Source organism: Chrysemys picta, chromosome 6 (genome assembly GCF_011386835.1).
Source record: "Chrysemys picta bellii isolate R12L10 chromosome 6, ASM1138683v2, whole genome shotgun sequence".
NCBI classification, from domain to species: Eukaryota; Metazoa; Chordata; order Testudines; family Emydidae; genus Chrysemys; species Chrysemys picta.
Window position 1 is genome coordinate 82,692,498 of NC_088796.1, and position 19,139 is coordinate 82,711,636.

Consider the following 19,139-nt stretch of genomic DNA (forward strand, 5'->3'; position numbering starts at 1 on the left):
CTTTGTATCAGTGAGAGTAACCTTTTCTCAAGTCTGTTACTGCTGCTAAGAAGACTGAGGAGCTTTTTGGCCTCTCTGTCTCAAAGCCATTTTTTCAGCTTTATCAAGAAAAAGTTGTACTTTTTGTGGATTTAGATATACTAAAAAACTCATCTCTCCATTCCACATAAGTCATCTCTGTCCTATGGCTATACCCTAAACTAAGCACAGAAAAATACATTTTCAGTATCTGGAAGTCATTTCCAGTAGTACCTCTTGACTTAGGCAGAAACTATATATGAGAATAGGGTAATTTTATTCTTATCTGGAAATTTCCTTCTCAGAACATGTATATGAACACTTCTCCCTTTTCTAGTTTGTTGCTGTTTTGGATTATTTTGATTTATAGTTTATTGCTATTATTTCTCTCTTGCTTAGCATTGGAAACTTATTTTGGGAGCTGTAATGTTTGGAGGGTTCCTTGTCAGCAGAACTGCCTCCATTTGTATAGTACATTACTTAAGAAGCTCTGGATTTTAGCTGTGTCATGAGAACATGAAAGTGCTAATAAAGAACATAACTGAGGGAACATAACATGAGTAACATAGTGTGTGGTTGGTTAGTTTGTAATTCTGGTAGACTTGCAAATACTTTACTGGGCTAATAGGAAATGACAGAGTAAGGATACCGTTGTGATAAAAACAAGAGGTACTTTCTGGTACTACCCGAATATTCTTGGTGTGATTGCATATGGGGTGTTGAGTTCTTTGGAAAAATTGACAGTGATAGACACAAATTATGCTCTTGCATAACTCCAGTAAAGTCAATGGAGTTATGTCAACAGAGAATTTGACCAAATTAGATGAAATCCTAGTACTGGAATTGCAATTTACAGCTTTCTAAACCTTTTAAAAAAAGGCATTTTAATTTGAAATATTTCATCAAAGGTCCCCCAAAACAAATTTTACCATTGCTTCCTCTAGTTCAAATAGAATTATTTCATTATACAGCTGTATGCCACAAAGTCTTGAACGATGGTGTCTTAAAAAAAATTCTTCTGTACATTAACTCTTGACATTTTTTGCAATGAAGATAAATATTTCACCCTAAAGGCTTTCTTTAACCCAAGGGTGGGCAAACTTTTTGGCCCAAGGGCCACATCTGGGTGAGGAAATTGCATGCAGGGCCATGTATGTAGGGCTGGAGCAAGGGGTTGGGATGTGGAAGGGAGTGCGGGGTGTGGGAGGGGGTGCGGTGTGCAGGAAGGGGCTCAGGGCAAGGGGTTGAGGCACAGGAGGGGTGTGGGATGTACGAGGGGGCTCAGGGCAGGGGGTTGAGGTGAGGGAGAGGGCTCAGGGCAGGGGGTTGAGGTACAGAACGGGTTCGGGGTGCGGGCTCCAGCCCGGCGCCGCTTACTTGGAGTGTCTCTGGGGTGGCAGTGGCATGCAGCGGGGCTAAGACAGGCTCCCTGCCTGCCTTGGCCCCACGCCATTCCCGGAAGCCACCGGTGCCATGTCCTTGTGGCCCCTGGGTGAGGAGGAGCAGAAGGCTCCATGCACTGCCCTCACCTGTGGGTACCTCCCCCGAAGCTCCCATTGGTTGCAGTTCCCCATTCCTGGCCAATGGGAGCTGTGGGGGGCAGTACCAGCAGGTGAGGGCAGCGCGCAGAGCACTCTGTCCTCCCCCGCCCCCCCCCCCCAGGGCTGTAGAGACATGGTGCCGGCTGCTTCTGTATGCAGCATATGTACCTAGATGCATAGGACTGATTATCTCTTGAATGTGTGGTGCAGATGTAGAGCAAATGAAAAATTAATTGAAGCTTTTAAAGTTTATTTGTTTCTCTCCAGTTTGGTAACTGTTACCTAAGAAAACTTTACAGTTCATTTTTTTCCAACCATTTTTGCTGATTTGACAACCTGTTTTAGAAAGTCAGAGCTATCAGACTGTGGATTCCAAGAATATAGAGCAAGAACATGAGTAGTTTTATTTTTTGCATGAAAAGAAAATGAAGGAAAGTGTGCCAGTTGGTCTTAGTAGATCTTTGTGAATCTTCAGCATCCCTTAAATTATTCCCTTTTCACAGTTAAAACCAGAATAAAATTCTGTATTAATGGATTTGCCTGAAAGTTGATAAAATATTCCTTTTGTGATGAATAAGATACGAGGGGAATTTCCAGATGTGACACTCATGCAAAATACGTTCATGCAAACAGCAGTTGTACAATCTGCACAGGTGTAAAGGCTTAAAGAAAGACTGTGATACTTTGAGCCTGAAATTTGACCCACATTTTGATGGTAGAATATCTTCTTGCTGTAAATACTGTAGCTTCTACTAAAGTAGAAAAGTATTGTACAATTTGGTAATGGCGGAGAGGGGAGGGAAACAGGACTCATAACATCAAAAACAATTTGTAATTTTTCTCTGCTTAGATGCTAATTTAAAAATATTTGAAACAAAAACAAAATATAACATTTTGCCTTCCATATAATTAAAAATATCATTTATTTACTGCTGAGACTACTCCTGCATTGGCAGGCTGATGGAATAGAAGTCTTGATTGCTCTTTTTCACCTCTAATTTCTATGATACAATGATAGGCTAAATGTAACAAGAAAAGGACATTTTTTAGGGGAAAAACTTGCAAATTTCTAAAGTAGAAATTTAACATCTTAATCCTCCTGGAATGAAGAGCCAGATTAGAAGTTGTTGTTTAAAGTATTGAATTCTGTCCTTAGTAAATACTATGAAAAAAGAAAGCAAATAAAAGGTGGATCTGTTTTGCTATAGATTCGTTTTCTGGGGGAAGGAAGTAGCTTTGGAGCGTCACAGAGCTGACCTGAAGAAGAGCTCTGTGAAGCGCGAATGCTTGCACCTTGCACCAACAGAAGTTGGTCCGATAAAAGATATTACTTCATGCATCTTGTCTCTAAAATAGATCTCACGTTGATCCCAAGGTTGAGCATTCATGATAGCTATCATGATTTGGTATTGTAATAAGACAAGTAACTTGGTATATGAACGTTTATCGGCCTTTTCTTCAATTAACGTAAATCTATAGAGCCTTATTTGCATGTTAATATTTTGTAATGTTTATTTTATGTATCAAGTTAAATAAATGGCCTCAAGTAAAAAAAAATGCTAATAGTGTTGAAAACAGATGTTTGAACATCCACTCTTGTCTCAAAGTAATTAAACAAAATATGAAGAATGCTAATGGCGGGAGGTAAATTAGTTCTGCCCCTGTAGGTTATGGAGAATTATGGTTCATATGATTTGTTCTTTTTTCTTAAATAAAAATAAGCTGACTTTCACCAAATGAGTCATTTTATACTTGGCTTTCTGAGCAGTTCTAATGATGTTGGTGTGGAGGCAGAGTTTTAAAATGTCACACAATGCTAATATTCAAAATCTGTTTACCAAATTATAAATACAATTATACAATAGCAACATCTTTATGTATAAACTGTGAATGTTTCACCAAACTATTGGTAGTGCAATGACCTGCTCCTTATAGAGAATCAGAGTTCATCGTGCTGTGTTCAAATAGGGTACATCTACACAGGAAAAAAAACAAACATGCAGTGAATTTTAGACCCTGGGTCAACTGACTCAGACTCACTCTGCAGGGCTAAAATAATGGTGTAGATGTTTGGGCTGGGGCTAGAGTCCAGGGTCAGAACCCTTTCCCCCTGCTGGATTTCAGAGCTCGGACTCTAACTCAAGCTGCTATTTTTAGCATAGGCGCACCAGTGTCTAGTTTTCTTGGGGAGTGCTCCCTCCCTGAGCTGCCAATTGACAGCATGGCTGAACAGCTGTGGCTGGTGGATGCTGAGCACCCACTATTTTTTTCCCCATGGGTGCTCCCACCTTGGAGCACCCACGGAGTCGGTGCCTGATTTTTAGGCCCGCAAGTCCAAGTCAGTTGACTCAGGCTCTGAGACTTGCAGCAATGACTTTATTAATTATTATTATTATTTTTAGTGTCTACCCTAAGGGTTAGAATTAGAACTCCAAAGTCTTGTTTTTTTGTGACCCGAGCTAGAATTTTAAACCCCGAAGTTTGGGATCTTGAATCCATTGTGTTACAATCTCTTCCTTTCCCCACATTTGTTAAAAAGAAGTGATCTCAACTACACAACCAAAGGGAAATATCAGCTGTTTCCCCTTCACACAGTTCTCCTCATATCATTCAAAAATTGTATTGGTCAGTATGAAACTAATGTGTTGCTCACTTTACGTGAATAACTAATAGAAGGTGTGGCCTGTTCCCTCCTCCATAACACCTACTGCTTTAGGTCCCATTCAAGTTCTACCTCAGTGAGTGTGGGTTGCACCATGTCACTGGTTTCTTTTTTAGATTGTTTCATTGTAGTTTTCCATGACACTAATGACTAAAGGGTAAATGTTTGAAAAATGAAGCAAGGCCAAACTTCTGTATTTATAATTCAATTCTATAATGAAGCATAGGAGTGTCTGTGGGACATTGACTAGAAATCCACGTTTAGGCAGAGTGCAAACTATGTGGAGACAATTCACAGTAGCTTAATACATTTCTTATGTATTTGGGGCACTCAAGACCCCGCTCTGGTGAAATGGGATAGGACACAAAGAAAATCAGAAAAATACAGGTTCAAGTATTGTCAGCCATAGCATCCTTTATTCTTTCTGGAACTGGTGAAGATTTAAAATAATCTTTCCATTCTGGTTCCATTTCTTTATGAAGAGGCTCATTCCCTGTTCACCAGCCTTGCAAGGATTAAGCAGTATCTCTGCAATGCCCTTTTCCCCACAACCCTCCCTTTCTGTTTTCCTGGCAGACTGATTGCTAGTGAGCCCAGCTCTGTTTAACTTTTCTTGTCTCTATGGTAACAGAGGCACTAAAGAGAGAGTGAGCTGTACTTATTAGTGGCAGGACAGGCAGAGAGAATGCAGGCGGGCTGAAGAGAGTGTCTTGTAGAGATACTGATTAATCCCTATGAAGATGAAAAGCCAGGAGTGGATCTACCCAGATGGAAAATGTTTACTTCTCCTCTTCCACTGAGATAGTCAGGGGAAGGCTTGAACCCACCTTTGTTTTAGAAACAGAAGCTAGCAGAAATTTGTTGTTGCCAACCACCAGTTCTTAGGCCTTATCTACACTGGAAAAATACATAGTGTTAGAAAATGTTTTAACTCACACAGTGTTAAACACAACTTAGCAAATAGTGTGGACAAGTCTTACTTTAAAAAAAAAAAGGGGGTGGTGGTTATGCACATATTGAAAGTTCTTTAAATTACTCTTTCAAGGCTAGCTATTAACACTTGAAAATAGGACCAAATGTCCTTTCTGCTAGTTTCTTATTAGTTTGTTAGACCCCAAAATTGGAAGGTGAATCCCATGCAGGGTTTTTGGGGAGATGCCTTGTTTGGGGAGATGTGGGTTTTTTTTTTGTTTGTCTGTCTGTCTTCAATGTTTTTATTGCAAAGTTATGGATAATTAAATATTTTGCTATATTAATAATCAATATTAGCTTTCTTTAGCACAGACATGAAAATATAATATGGAGGAAGCAAGAGGTAAAGGAGAAAGAGTGAAGAAACTTACATTTGTTATTCAGAAAGTTGTCAATATGGGGACAAATTGTGCTTGCCTTATCCACCTGTGTTGTCCCATGGGATATAGATAAAAGGGACAAAGACAAAATGCTAAAACTTCCCAATTTAATTTCCTTTAAAAAAGCTTTTTAAAAAAGTAGTTATAAATGTATACATAATATAGTGTTGCTTCTTTTTCAGAATCCCAAAACCCATCACCGAGTACCTAAATGTCCCTCTAAAACTGAGCACAAATCCTGAAGTCATTACTCAGTCAAAATTCACATTAAAGTCTGTGAGAACTTGCCTGAGTAAAGGCTGTATAAACATTAAATTAAATTTTTGATTTTTGTCCAGTAGCAGTGTATCTGGTAATGTAAATCATAGTGGGATAATAAGAATAGTATGCTTCCATTTTTCAAAATTTGTCCGTCAGTCTTTTCTTCACACAAGTAACTCTTATGCATAGAGATAATAGTTGCAGTTTAGTCAATGGCATACTCAGGTAATTAAGGACCTCTTGCATGAGTAGGATTTGCTGGGTTGGGCTGCAAGTGACACCTCTTTGAAAGCAATACCTTGCGTTAATTATGTCATATTCCCAAAAAAGTCCCACAAATGTTTTAGTTTTTCAAGAACAGTCATTTTTACATAGTATACCAATTTATCTTCTGTACTTTACTTTGCTAGTGATGGAAAGCAATTTGCAGAGGACAGTAAGAGGTTTTTGAAAGATGATCAATCTAAGATGAAGTTATTATTATTATATCATTGTTACGATACTTCTTGCCAATATGTCTTCATCTCAATATAAATGATGGTTGTGGGATGGGAGGGGTGGTGGTGATTTCTACAGTATATGCTTCATTCTATAAATGGGGCCTTTTATAGAGGCAGTAATGCTTGGTAAGTTCTTGAAAAAATTATGTTGGCAGCTGTTGAGCTCATCCACACTCTGTGTGTTTTTTTGAAGAGAAGCCAAGGAATTTTTAATCAAGAAAGATTACTGAGCAGATTACTGTATGCTGAATATTTAAAAATAGACATATTTTTATTAGTAAAGCTCTCTTTGGTTTAAGCATGAAGTGTTACATTTTTCACTGGAAAATCAAAAATAATTTGATTTAAAACAATATTAAGATGTTATGAATGAGATGTAAAAGTAATTCTAAAAAAATCTTCTAATACAGTGGATGTGAATGCAGTACAGAGATGTCAGTGTGAGTAGTGTAATGTTAAAGTAACTTTAATTCTAAGAGATCTCTCAAAGTCCCTGGATTTTTTGTGGGGAGGGTATTCTCAGTGATCTGTCAGAATGGATAATTTGTGATGTAAAAATAAAATAAAATTATGGAATGTAACTGTTCTCCGATAGAGAGTTATTCTGATAATCTCCTCTCATAGGACCACTTGCTATTCTTTTCCCACCCTAATGAAACTAGGTCACTGGCTTTTGGCACTCATCCAAGTTGTGAGATTTATTTGGTGTTCAAGCACACTGTCTAGAAATAGTGATGCAATGTCAGAAAGGCCACTTTTCATTTCACGAACATAATTTCCAGTGCCCTGGAATTAATTTATTCACTGACCTGTTAATAACTGCAATCCGTCACTAGTTTACAGAGGCAGAGGAAACGTCTGGAAATAGTCATGGTCACTCTATTAGATGATTAGTTACAGGATTTCCATACACTGTAGTATTTTGGTTTTGATCATGTTGAAGAGCCTAGCTGCTTACGAAAACCAACTAGCTACTTAAGCAGAGAAAAATATTTGTAGTTGATAAATATCTTGAGGGGATAAGCAACCTCAAGTGGTTGCTTTCTAGAACTTTTTTCTAGTGGATATCTTAGTTACACATTCTGGATAACTTTTGGGGGGAAAATCTGAAGGCAGTATTTTTAAGGCATAAGATTATTTTAAGAATCTGATGTTTTTAAAATACATTATAATTTCACTGTTGTGAACTTAAGAAAAATATAGTTGCTGGAATTTTGTGTTACATAGCAGAATTTTCTTCAAGGCATTTATTCAAGTACAGTTGTATAAAGTATGGTTAATGTACAGTACATGTTCATTTGTGTCATGCACTATTGGTTCTTCTGGTAAGACTACTAATCGGGGGTTAGGTTTAGAAGGGGAAGTATATTATTCCATCTTAACGAGAAGACTTGTTATTTTGTTGGCCTAGTCTCTGCATAATTCTTGGTCTATGGAGTGAAGGCAGGCCAGATAACATTAAAGAATATTTTAATGTGCCAGTGCTGGGATTTTCAAAGTGTTCAATGCTGACCTATCTCTTCTTCAGTGGCAGAGTTGCCAACTCTTGTGATTTTTATCAAAAGTCTCAGGGTATTTGGGTTTCTTCTTTGAGTGGCCTTTGCATATTCCCACTTGTGCATCCAAGATGCCAGCACTGCAAGCTTCTGGACAGCAGTGTCTACTAGGGTCACTCGCCCCTCCTCCCCTTCACTTCCTGGAGGATTCTGAATGTATAAAAGCAGGGGAAACTGCCCCAATCTGCCCCTCTGTTCCTTCAAACTGCCAAAGGTGAGGTGAGCTTGGATTGTTCACAGCATCCTCAACACTTTCCTCAGTGTTTTTTTCACCCTCTCTCATTCTGCCCTTTTGGGGCAAATGTTGTTTATAGCTTGTCAGGTTTTTTGTTTAAAAGAAAAGAGATGCCTGTCCAGCACAGACTGTGTCTGAACCTGCAGGAGTGGGAGGGTTGCTTCAAACATCCCTGCTAATATGGGAAGCTCCTTAGGCCCAGTCAGCTAAACTGTCACTGAATAAATCCAGTATTGGCTTCAAAGATAGTCCTCTAGAGTTTGGCTGTCTCACACAACTCTGCTGGTGAGGGAGGCTCCTCAAACTGGTCACTGTCAAGGTCCCTGGCTCTATCCAGGTTGATCTTGGAGACCTGTGTGCCTAAAATGATTTTATGGTTGTTGGAGCTGGTTTCCAAGGGATCTAAAACCACACAGATCAGAACCTGCAGACAAGCACAGATCTTGGGCTGCACAGCCTGGATCTGGATCTGGCAGCTGAGCATGGATCCGAGGTGGCAAAGTCTGGATCTGGATCTGGCAGCCAAACAGATCTGGGGCTTCAAAATCCAGATGAAACAATGAAGCATGGATCTGGTAGCTGCAAAACCACAAAAGAGCACAGATACAGAGCTACAAAAATAAAAGCCTCAAAAACAAGCTGACAAGAATGGATATGGAACCAGAAATCAAGCCTGTTTTGGGATCTAGCAGCCAAACATGGATCTAGGGTGAGAACCTGAATCCAGATTTGACAGCTCGACATGAAGGATTATCAAGCACAATTGCCAAGAAGAGATCCAGCCAACATGGGGATCTAGCACCTTTAACTGTTGAGTCACTTGTCTTGTGGTTCTGTTTCATTGAGGCCCCAGATCCACCCTGGTCAATGGAGTCCAGTACTGCACTTCCATCACCATGATCTTTGCAGAACTACTTGCCTTACTGATTCTGTGCCCAACATAGGGGTCTGAGCAAACAGATCTGGTGTGGAGTTCCTCAGAACACTGAGATGTAATGTATTTCCTATTACAAGCTTTTGATCAGATCCGGGATGGTGATTCTCTGTTCCAGGATAGTGTTTTTACATCATGCTTCCTGTTTGGGCATTTTCAGATGCAAAAACTTGATACCCTGCTTTTGGGAGAGGGTTTTCCTTCCTTCCAAAGCTCTATCTATGAGACTCTCACCTTGTAGGTGAGTAGAAAAGGGTGGAACCATTCATAGACTTTTACTGTTAGAAATCTTAGAAGCCAATTTGCATGGTTCCAGAGCTCTCAGTTCCGTTGATTCTGCATAGTGCCTGTTGAGGTTCTCTTGGGCTTCCATCCTATGCCTATGGGGTAAGTTGTGTAACAGAAATTCAGGCATCCAGGACTCAGTTCACAATAATATAGCTGATGAGGATCTGACAGGCTAAGAACTGATGCCTGGATCATAGGTTCCCTTAGGGTTTCAAGTTACTTGCAGAGGTAACCCTTAGGATGTGAGGGTAGTATATCCACCTCAGCCCTATTGATTCTGAGATCTCATAAATCCAAAGCTTTCTCTGCTCCGCAGCCTCTGTAGCAGAAACAAGTTATGGTATCATAGGATCAATTTGATGTTCCTTTGGGGAACCTTGCTGCCTCAGTCTCAACTACAGCTAAAATTGAAGTGGGTGTATATGTTGTCTAAACTGGAAAAAAAAAACATATGATGTGATGTGGGTTCTGGCCGCATAGATGAATGAATGTGAGCCTTCTTCATCTCTTAAGTCAGGCCGGTGTTGGTGATCCAAATGCACAATTTTCATATTCACTTTTTCCAACTCCAAATATACAGACTTCCCTAGATATTTTCTTGCCTTCCTAGAAGCTGCTGTAACCTTTTTCAGAAATCATCTTTTTTCCCCCCAGGCCTCCTCAAAGCTACAGAATGACACGGATGAGGATTTGGGTGCACAAGGGAAGCTTCCTCTCAGAAGGAGCTGGGGAAGGATGGCAAAAAATGCTTCTCTTTTGCCTCTCCCCTACAACTTTTGGTAGCTGGTCTATTCTACCAACCATGTTCTTCAACCCACCTCCTGCCTCAGTATTACGCAATACTGCCATAACCAGGCCCAAATATAGCCCAGAGTGGCTCTGAACTGGACAACTATACCCTTCTTCCTGTGGACTCCAGGAGTTTGCTAGGACAACTTCAAATCTCTCCAGACACTCTGGCAAGGGGACTCTTCTCCCCACACCTGGACTCAGATGTAAATATTGACACTGACACCAAGATGACACACTGGAGCCAAGGGTCACCCATTCTCTCTAGGATCCCCTACCTTCACCCTTCAGCTAGAAGACATAATCTGTGTTATAAGCCGTATAGTCTATAGAATGTTTTAATGTCCTTGAATGAAAAAGGAGGAATTTATATAAAGGCACTTTTTGTACAGATACAAAATATAACAGCATAGCTCATGCTCCTAATGTCACATTGTTTCAGAAGGAACTGCCTGCTTTTTTGCTGAACTTTCTATTTTTGGAGTAATAGAAAACAAACATGGCAAGATTTTTTTATATTTGTATGTGTAATTTATGCTGGTAACAACAAACTTATGCAGTCATAGTTTTTGTGTACACAAAGAATCAGTTGATCATCTGGCCATTTGTTTATGCAGTAACCCAGATTGCGTGCACAGTCACAATGAATCTGAGTGCAATTCTAAAAATCTGGCCCAGAACATATAGCATAGATGTGTATGCAGTAGCTTCATCTTTTTTGATATGAGCAATCAACATGGAAATTCTGTGGACTTAGCTAGCAATTTCCATAGAAGTTTGTCATAGAAAAGCCACAGCAGGGACCAGAGCAACACTTGTTATAATAGGAAATAAAATATAAAAACAAAGTGAATTTCCATCCATGTCTTCTGAATTTAAATTGTGTGTTCTTATTTAACTTTAATTTTGCTTAATACAAAAGAAAAATCAAAGGAGGAAAACAAACCAGAACTTATTTCAGATCCTGTTGATTGCACTCTGGATAGAAAAAAATGCAGAAAGATTAAGACTAAATGCTGTTTACTATAATTACTCTGTCTGAAAAAGCACTGGTAGCTGTCGGGCGTTGATTGAAATCTGCTGAAGTTTGACACCAGATGCATAAATTAATTGCTGAAAAGTTGGCTATGAATAAGATGATACATGGCTTGTAGGTCAAATTTGCTGCAGATTTTATAGAATGAGCAAACAATACACTAGGGTACCCTACACTAGACCTAAATACACTGGACCTAAAACCAGTCCGTCTTTTAGAGAACTGGATCCACAGTGGTAAAAATACTAGCACCTTATCCACAATGGAGCTCCCACTTGCTACCACAAGTGAAGAATTATGGGTCAGAATTTTGCTGGTGTGGTTGCAGCCTTGAAACTTGTTCCCAGCCAGGTTTATTACCACTTATGCAATAGAAAGCCCCTTGGACAGTTACATTATGGACTTGAAAGTGCCAAATGTCCTGGCAGCTGTTACTCTGTTCCTTGGAATGCTAGATCACCTAGTACAGAATGCTGTGGCCACAAAGCTGCATGTTGCTCAGCACTCGGAGAGCAAAGAATAACAAGTTAATAAATACACTATAGGATCACTTGATGATTACCTGTTCTATTCATTTCCTCTAAAGCATTGGCTTTGGCCACTGTCAGAAGACAGGATACTGGGCTAGATGGACCTTTGGTCTGATCCAGTATGGCCATTCTTATGTATGTTCTTATGAGGGAACTGTCTTGCCCCTTCAAATACATTCTGAAAGAAAAACAATGAACGAAGGAAAATTTCATGTATCTCAAAACTATCATAGGGCCAAATAGTGTCCACGGTTGGCGTAAGGAACTGTTGGACTTCTGATGTGAGCTCCCAAAACCTGTCAACCTCAGCCTTTTTGATGGTGAGGTTTTTAATGCCTATTTTGCTTCAGCCACCATAAAGCAAGACAAAATATAGGTAACACAGTTAACAACCTGTGTTTACTAAGACCCCTTGTGTCCTGTCCCCCCAACAAGGGCTCTGAAATCATGCTTCTCCCTACTATCACTTTCTTAAACAAGGGAAATTGACTGTCAGAACCACAATTAATATCGAGTTAAGGACCAGCAGTGCCTCTTACCTTTCCAGAATGTCACAGAATAATAGAAATGTAGGTCTGGAAGGGACCTCAAGAGGTCATCTAGTCCAGCCCCTTGTGCTGAGGCAGGAACAAGTATTCCTAGACCATCCCTGACAGGAGTTTGTCTAAGCTGTTCTTAAAAATTTCCAATGATGGGGATTCCCCAACCTCCCTTGGAAGCCTATTCCAGAGCTTAATTATCCTTATAATTAGAAAGTTTTTCCTAATATCTAACCTAAATCTCCCTTGCAGCAGATTAAGCCCATTATTTCTTGTCCTGTTTTCAGTGGACATGGAGAACAATTAATCACCATCCTCTTATAATAGCCCTTAACATATTTGAAGAGTCTCTTATCAGGTCACCTCTCAGTCTTCTTTTCTCAAGACTAAATATGCCCAGTTTTTTTAACCTTTCCTTATAGGTCAGGTTCTAAACCTTTTAGAATTTTTGTTGCTCTCCTCTGAACACACTCCATTTTGTCCACATCTTTTTGAAAGTGTGGTGCCAAGAACTGGACATAATACTCCAGCTGACGCCTTACTAGTGCTAAGTAGAGTAGAACAATTACCTCCCATGTCTTACATATGACACTCCTGTTAATATACCACATATTCAATTTGTGATCCAGTGTAACCTCCAGATCCTTTTCAGTAGTACTACTGCCTAACCAGTTATTCCTCATTTTGTTGTTGTACATTTGATTTTTCCTTCCTTGTCTTTATTGAATTTCATTTTGCTGATTTCAGACCAATTCTCCAATTTGTCAAGGTCATTTTGAATTCTAATCCTGTCCTTCATAGTGCCAACAACTACTCCTAGCTTAGTGTCATCCTCAGATTTTATAAGCATAATCTGCACTCCTTATCTAAATGAGCAATGAAAATCTTGAATGGTACCAGACACAGGATAGACCCCCGTGAGACTCCCACTAGAAAAATCCCCCCAGACTGACAGCAAACCATTGATGACTATGCTCTGAGCCTGGTCTTTCAACCAGTTTTGCATTCACCTTATAGCAGTTTAATCTAGACCACATTTACCTAGTTTGCTTGGGAAAATGTCATGTGAGACTGTGTCAAAAGCCTTACTAAAATCAAGATATATAATCACATCTACAGCTTCCTCCCCATCCACTAGGCCAGTAACTCCATCAGAGAAGGAAAGTAGGTCTGACATGATTTGTTCTTGACAAATGTATGTTGGCTGTTACTTATAACCTTATTATCCTGTAGGTACCGTGACAAAGCTCTGTCCTTGTCTCCATGGGTCCCACGTTTCCTGGAGGATTTCACTAGCCTCAGAGGCTCACTGTGACCCTCCACGTAGCCCTTCTCTCTCTAGAGGCAAGGGTCACAGCTTACTGAGACATTTTCATCATAAGCCAGCAAGGGAGGTGAGGAAAAGCAACCCTCCCTCACACAGTCTCTGTTGTCTCCCAGAGCCCAGGCCCGCCCTCTACTCCAAGCTCCAGCCCAGGGACCTTAATAGTAGTAGCTATGGTAGCTGACTTTTTGGAAATAGGACATGTATAATTCCCTGGGCCACTTCCCCACAGCAGCCCCCACTCAATATCTCCTTCACCATTACCTCATGGCCTCCTTCCTTGCACCTGATATGGATTTGTACTGCTTAGTTCCTCCAACAGCACAGCTTCCTCCTACAGCTCCTGACACTCACGACTAACTGGGAGGCTTTTAACTAGTTCCAGCCAGCCCTTGATTGGCTTCAGGTGTCCCAATCCACCTAGCTATCTCCACTGCTTTCTAGAAGGATCTTAATTGGCCCAAGTGTCTTGATTAACCTGGAGCAACTGCCATTTGGTTACCATGGTACAAGGGATTTGTTTAGCCTGGGGCCAACATATCTGTTCCTCACTACTTTACTATAGCCATCTGGCCTTGCCCCGTCACAGTACTTACAAATTGATTTTTTAATAATGTGTTCCTGTATCTTTCCAGGTATCCAGGTTAGGCTGACTGGTCTATAATTCTCAGATCCTCTTTGTTCCCCTTTTTAAAGATAGGTACTATGTTTGCCCTTCTGCAGTCCTCTGGAACCTCATCTGTCTTCCAGGAGTTCTCAAAGAAAATCACTCACTGTTCCAAGTTTACTTCAGCTAATTCTTTAAGTACTCGTGGATGAATTTCATCAGGCCCTGATGAGTTGAATGCATATAAATTATGTAAATATTCTTTAACCTGTTCTTTCCTTATTTTGGATTGCACTCCTTCCCCTTGTTGTTAATATTGATTATGTTTAAGTATCTGGTCACAATTTTTCTTTTTAGTGAAGACTGAAGGAAAACAGGCATTAACCACATTAGCTTTTTTGATATCATCCATTATTAGCTCTCCTTACCTGCTAAGTAGAGGACCTACCCCTTTGTCTTTCTCTTGCTCCTAATGTTTTTATAGAACCTCTTCACATTGCCTTTTATGTCCCTTGCTAGATGTAACTCATTTTGTGCCTTAGCTTTTTTGATTTTGTCCCTACAGGCTTGTACTATTCTTTTGTACTCATCCTTAGAAATTTGTCCATGTTTCCTCTTTTGTGGGATTTCTTTTTTATTTACAGATAATTAAAGAGCTCCTGAGGGAACCATATTGGCTTCTTATTATTTTTCCTATCTTTCCTTCACATCAGGATGATTTGCTGTTTTGCCTTTAATATTGTCCAGCTCTCCTGGACTCCTTTTCCCCTTAGGTTTTCTTCCCATGGGACCTTACCTATCAGTTCTCTGCATTTGTTAACGTCTGCTTTTTTGAAATCCTTTGTCCTATTCTGCTGCTCTTACTCCTTCCTTTCCTTAGAATCATGAAGTCTTATTACTTCAACCAAAATAGCCTTCTACCTTCAGATTTGCAACCAATTACTCCCCGTTGGTCAGAATCATGGCTAAAATGCTGTACCCTTGGTTACTACCTCCACTTTTTGAAACAAGAAGTTGTCTTCTATGCAATCCAAGAACTTATTGTGTTTTTTCCATATTATTTTTCCGACAGATGTCTGGGTAAAGTCCCCTATTACTACCAGGTCTTCTGTTTTGAATATTTCTGTTGTTTATTCTAGAAATGGCTCATCCATCTCCTACTCCTGATATTGTGGTCTATAATAGACCCCTACTATGATATTGTCCCTGTGTTTTCCCCTTTTATCTTCACCCAAAAACTTTCAACTGTTTTGCCTTTCACCTCTTTATGAATCTCATAATAAGTGTACGTATTCATGATGTATAAGGCAACACCTCCTTCTTTTTCCCCCTGCCTATCCTTACTGAACAAGCTATGCTCCTCTGTACCAATATTGCAATCATGAGGTTTATTCAACCAAGTCCTTGTGATGCCAAGTGCACCAATGTTTAAAGATCTAAAATGCAGGAAATAGAGTTGGAGTAAAATAAACCAAAACCTATGAAAACAAGACAACACAAAGGTAAGGCTGCTGGATAAAGGTGGGATATACCTGAACTATGGGGTGACAATAGTCACTGGGAATAAAATGGTCCAGCCAGTGATGTCCAATAATAAGCATACATGAGGAATGACTAACAAAATGAGCTATTTTGTGTGTTGTGTCCCACAGAATTATATTCTCAGCTGCAGTTCGTAGTGTTAGGGATAGCTGTATTGACTGGTTACAGGGGTTACCTGCAGCGCATAGCCACAGCACTCTCAGCAATATGAGGAAAGGGTTTTCTACCTTCAGATCATGGAACCATCTTCTCTGTGCTTAATTATGTTGATAGTGCAAGTAGATGTGCACAATAGTCTGTTCTTCCCATTGGGATTTCTGCATGCAGTGTAGTTGTAGCCGTGTCAGTCTCGGGCTATTAGAAAGACAAAATGGGTGAGATAATATCTTTTATTGGGCCAACTTCTGTTAATGAGAGGAAAGCTTTTGAGGTCTGGGAAAGGTACTCTGAGTGTCACAGCTAAATGAAAGATGGAACAGATAGCTTAGCATAAGCAGTTAGCACATATTCTAACAGACCATTCAAGGTAGAGTGTCCTGTTAACACCTCTGTAGTCATAGGACAAAAAGTGGGGGTTAATGAGATACAGATTGTTGTAATAAGCCATAAATCCAGTGTCTAGCATTATGCATGTGCACTATGATGTATTACAGGACTTATTCACAGGCAAGTACAGGTGATATTCCAGAGGGAATTCATGAGACAACAATTGAGGGTGGGTAATATCTGGCAGTGCTGGTGTGGTTTTTGTGAAGTACACGAAGTGGTGATCAGACATAGTAGGTAGGGTTACCATATTTAAAAAATAAAAAAAGAGGACACTCCACGGGGCCCTGGCCCCGCCCCTTTTCCACCCCAGCCCTGCCCCTTCCCCAATGTCCCCGCCCTAACTCTGCCCCCTCCCCTGAGCGCCCCGCTTTCCCCCTCCTCCCTCCCAGCCACGCGAAAAGGGCTGCCCGAGCGCTACCGGCTTCACGGTTTGCGGGGCAGCCCCCAGACCCTGCACCCTCGGCCTGAGCTTCCCCAGTGCAGATGGAGTCCGGGAGGGGAAGCGCCCAGCCAGGGGCGCAGGGTCTGGAGGCTGCCCGGCAAACTGTGAAGCAGTAGCGCTCAGGCTTCGGGCAGCCCCCATGGCTCCGGACCCTGTGCCCCTGGCCGGGCACTTCCCCTCCCGGGCTCCGGCGGCTGCTGTGCTCCCTGAACTCCTGGGCTCTGTAAGCGCCTAGGAGCTCGAGTGCTGCCGGCTTCAGGCAGCCCCCCTGCCTCTGGACCCTGCGCCCCCGGAGCCCGGGAGGGGAAGTGCCCGGCCGGCGGTATTTTTCCCGGACATGTTCGGCTTTTTGGAAATTCCCCCCGGACGGGGGTTTGATTACCAAAAAGCCGGACATGTCCGGGAAAAACCAGACGTATGGTAACCCTAATAGTAACTAGCTGGTGCTTCCTTAACCTGCCCTAAACACAACTTTTACCTTGGTGAAAACAAGTTTCTTCTACTGTATTTGGGCTCCTTTCTGCAGTGCTCCAAATAATTTGGAAGGATAGAGTGTTTTATGATGTGTGTTGAGGTGAAGTGGGGTGGTACGCAGAGGAAAGAGTTACGGTTGTGAAGTCAAAGTGTTATGTACCTTACCTTTGCATTTTCCAGTTTTCATAAATGTATGTTATACTTTCCCTTCCTCATTTTAGAGGTTTCAATATTACGTGCACTCAACATTCTGGAAGGATACGAGGCCTTGCTGGTGAACTTTAACTCTGCATTAATGAAGATTTTGGAAGTGAATATAATTTAGAGTCAGACATAGACTGTTGTGTATTGTGAAAAAGAGTTTGGATATTCAGTTTTGCATGAAAGATACTATAAAAAAATTCTATGATTTGTAACACCTAGTCATATACAAAATAGATTAACAGTAAGGAAATTTCTAAACGATTTACAAATCCAAACTAATCCATAAACTAATTTTATGTAACTATGGGAATAATGACACTGGGATATTTGTCATTTGCAGTACAGCTTCATCTGTGCGAGCATCTGATTTAAGTAAAATATATCAGTCATTACAGAAATATGGAAGTGGTGTAGTAGTATGCAGAAATATAGCAGTGGTGTAATAGTAGTAATCATTTCCATAATGAAAAAAAAATCTATAAGAATGTGTGTAGGAGAAAAATGTTTTCCAAGAACTACATTAGAATATCAGTTCATCTAAATGCTAGACACATCCATATGACTAATATTTTCATTTTTAGCAATGATTGAGACACTTTTTGTCAAAAGTTACTTGTGGTTTTTATCAGTGTTGTGAAAACTTGCCTTACTTTCATTTACAGAAACAAAACTTAACTTGTTAAAAATTTTATATCTATATATATCACTCTGCGCTTCAAATTGCATATTCCACCAAACAGTCAAACAAATTTCTTTAGTGGTTATCAATCTCCCTTCTTTTACTTCAATTTTTAGTGCCATTTACTCAGCCACTTTCCTTGTGAAAAAGGCCATTAGACATATTGCTTTGCAGCAAAATCAAATGGTTGATTTAATTTGATAAATTAAACTGAAACTCAGCAACTTTAAAAATGATTAAAAATGATTTGTAACACAACTCACAATTAGCTGAGGAACTCATTCCCTCCAGATAGATAGATTTTTAAGGCTAAGAGGTTAGCAAGATTAATTAAAGACTGGACATTTATACAGTATAAAAAAGATCAAGTTGCTATAGTAAGGAATAAAAAAAAAATTAAACAAATGGAAAGGAAATAAATAAGCCAAACTCTAACTAAATGGAGTTAGGGAAAAACTTTCCCTATAGGCAGATTATTCTAAAACTGTCTATTGCAGAATTTGTCTCACATTCCTCTGAAGCTTCTGGTACTGAGCATTGTCAGACACACAAAACTGGACTAGATAGACCACTGGCCTGATACAGTATAGCTGATAGGTTTCTTTACCAAATAGTCACTGAACCAACAAAAGGTGATACCATTTTAGATTTTGTATTGGTAAGTAATGCAGACCTCACTGAAGAACTGGTTGCAGAAGACCGCTTTGGTGTGAGTGATCATAAGCTAATTCAGGTTAAACTAGATGGAAGGATAAACAAAAATAGGTCTGCAACTAGGGTCCTTGATTTCAAAAGGGAAAATTTTATGAAATTAAAGGAATTAGTTAGAGAAGTGGATTAGATTGAAGAACTCAAGGATCTGAATGTGGAGGAGGCTTGGAATTACGTTACATCAAAGTTGCAGAAGATATCTGAACTTGCACCCTAAGCGAGGTGAAAAATTTCATAGGGAAGGGTTGCAGACCAAACAGGACGAGCAAACATCTCAGACAGGTGATTAAGAAAAATCAGAAAGCCTGTGAGGTATGGAAGATGCGATGGATCAACTAGGAAAGCTACCTCTTGAAGGTCAGAAAG

The 19,139-nt window shown here is 40.2% G+C and overlaps 1 protein-coding gene and 1 long non-coding RNA gene across 3 annotated transcripts in view; one reads left to right on the forward strand and one right to left on the reverse strand.

The window, feature by feature from the left end:
• Window positions 1-19,139, forward strand: part of AUH (AU RNA binding methylglutaconyl-CoA hydratase) — a 191,234-nt gene that overhangs the window by 106,344 nt on the left and 65,751 nt on the right. The window lies entirely within an intron of this gene.
• LOC135972407 (uncharacterized) overlaps window positions 1-19,139 on the reverse strand; it is a 90,611-nt gene that overhangs the window by 25,255 nt on the left and 46,217 nt on the right. Inside the window, exon 2 of the long non-coding RNA XR_010588843.1 lies at window positions 11,735-11,880. This is a non-coding gene — a long non-coding RNA (uncharacterized LOC135972407). The remainder of the gene's footprint in view (window positions 1-11,734; window positions 11,881-19,139) is intronic.